At 29.7% G+C, this 2597-nt stretch overlaps 1 pseudogene; it reads right to left on the bottom strand.

The window, feature by feature from the left end:
* Positions 1-832, bottom strand: LOC107911442 (calmodulin-like protein 3; annotated as a pseudogene).
* Positions 833-2597: the final 1765 nt, after the last annotated feature.

Below are 2597 nucleotides of genomic sequence, written 5' to 3'. Positions count from 1 at the left end.
GGGGTGTTACAACTAACAAATAAAAAATACATAATTTTTAAATTACAAATAACAGATTAAACCTTATCACCTTCCAATTGAACTTTAATTGAAGTCAGCGGTTAAATTTCAAACATGATCTTTCAAAAATGTTTAAGCCTCGTTGAAATACACAAATATCTTTGAAATTAATCATAAACCATATTTAAGGTTAGTTTAGAAGATATTTATATATTTGAACAATTTTTTCCCCTCCACATATCAACTTGAACTCAATACGGCAAATCCACCTCCTTTCATCATCTGCTTGAACTCCTTGAAATTAAGCATTCCATCTCCGTCCACATCCACTTTCTTTATCATCCTCTTGCAATCCTCTATCGTTCTTCCTTGCTTCAACCCCAATAATGCCAAAATCGTTCTCAACTCCTCATTTGTACTGAATCTGTCTCCGTTTTGGTCAAATACTTTGAACGCTTCTTTTATGTCCTCTTCCTCATCTCTATCATCCATTATCGTTTGATACAACGCTCCGAATTTGTCGATATCGACGTAATTGTCTCCATTCACGTCGATCTTTTCAATCATTTGGCTTAATCATTGTCAGCGATGAAGATGCCTAGATTTTCTAACGAATAGCTAAACTTTTGTTTTGTGATGTTACCGTCTCCGTGTCTATCGAACATTCGATGAAGTTCTGTAGGATCCATCCAAAAAACAAGTAAAATGTAAATTTTCACAAGAAAACAATGTTGGAAGCTCAAAGGGAAAAAATTAAATAATGAGAGAATGTAATTATTAACAAGGAAAATTCAAAGGGACTAAGTGAATGAGATGAAGAAAAATAAGAATAAGGCGGGAGTGGAGGAAAAAAATGGGATTTTAACCATCCTAATTCCACACTAAAAAAGTAAAAAATATGGTTTAATGAAAATCAATGGTTATCAATTTAGATCTAAAATTAGAGAGTAATTAGGAGTCAGTTTGGTGTTTTGGTATATTTAGGCTATTTTTATCACATTTTTATAAGATAATTTTAAATAAAATTTATGGAGAAATATAAAAATATATTTATAAGAATGTAAATCTTATATCATATGTTCATAAAATATTTTAATTTTACAAGTAGAGTTAAAATATCGTTATATAAGTCATCTTTAAAATTTTACTATCTTATTTGGTTACTCGTACAATAATTTAAGAAAATGCTTATAATACGAAGAAAAAATAATTTAGGTTAATAAATAACCGTAGATAAATTTAAAATCATCTTACACAAATATTTTACTTTGTTTGATTATGGTATTTAACAAGTAAAATATAGGTATTATTTTATAAAATATCACTTTTTTAATGAAATTACAACACCTAATAAATCAAACTTTGAAAAAAAAATTTAACACAATAAATCAAAATTTGAAATTTTAACACTATCACCGCTATATATATTTCAAAGGGTTAAGTTATCGCTTGATTCGATAAACTCAAAATATTCTAAATTAAATTTGTTTATTAATTAAAATTTTTAATTCATTAAATTGATTTTTTTCCAAATGCAAAAACCAATCAAATTACAATTGTTCATGATGCCCACACTTAAGAGTTGCAATTTTCTTTCCTATTATTAATAGATTTGAGGTTAATTTGAAAATATTATTCCTTTATATAAAATAATTTAATATAATTTTTAATAAATGGCAATTTCACTTAATCTAATCTATTTTTCTTGAATTTTCAAATTTAGAAATCACTCTTAAGCCCTAAACCCCAATCAACAACCAGCTTATTGTCTTGAACCTAATACACAGTTAATCAGCTTGGTCTTTTGTCTAATTCAATTCTATTTCTTATCTTTCGAATCGAATTATGTCTTTATTTGCCCTTATTTTCGCATTCAGTTTTGTTATTTTTAGCTTTGAGCTTCCTAATTTTAGTTATTGTAAAGCCTATAAAAGACTAGAACCATTTGGAGTTATACATCAACTTAATAAAAAATCATCTTCTCTCATTTAAGTTAAAAGCTCTTTTTTCTCTCTTTCCCTACTTGTTAGTGCAACAGTGGTATCCGAGCCAGGTTTGTTCTTGTTAGCTTAGAAAAGGTTTCACCTATGGCCTCAGAAAGTGGTTTTGTTCAAGCAGTCATTCCCTGTTTTGATGGTCACTATGACCATTGGAGTATGTTGATGGAGAAATTCCTATGATCAAAGGAGTATTGGTTAATTGTTGAGGCAAGTATTGAAGAGCCTACGGAAGGAGAATTTCATATGCTTAGAAAGCAGAGTTCGAAGCATGGAAGCTGAAAGATTTGAAGGCGAAAAATTATCTCTTTCAAGCTATTGATCGTCCCATCTTAGAAACTATTCTTTGCAAAAAAAAATACTTCTAAGGATATATAGCATTTCGTGAAGAAAAAGTATCAAGGCTCTGTTAGAGTGAAGTGAGCACAACTTCAAGTCTTGAGGAAGGATTTCGAGACTCTACAAATGAAGGAAAGAGAATCCGTCACTAACTATTATGCTAAAACCAAGGAGATTTGTAACAGGATGTGGTTTCATGGTGGGAAGATGGAGGATGTCACCATAGTGGAGAAGATTTTGCACTTCATGACACTGAAGTTT

The sequence above is a fragment of the Gossypium hirsutum genome, chromosome D11, assembly GCF_007990345.1.
Source record: "Gossypium hirsutum isolate 1008001.06 chromosome D11, Gossypium_hirsutum_v2.1, whole genome shotgun sequence".
Taxonomy (NCBI): domain Eukaryota; kingdom Viridiplantae; phylum Streptophyta; class Magnoliopsida; order Malvales; family Malvaceae; genus Gossypium; species Gossypium hirsutum.
This window is presented reverse-complemented; position numbering and strand designations above follow the sequence as displayed.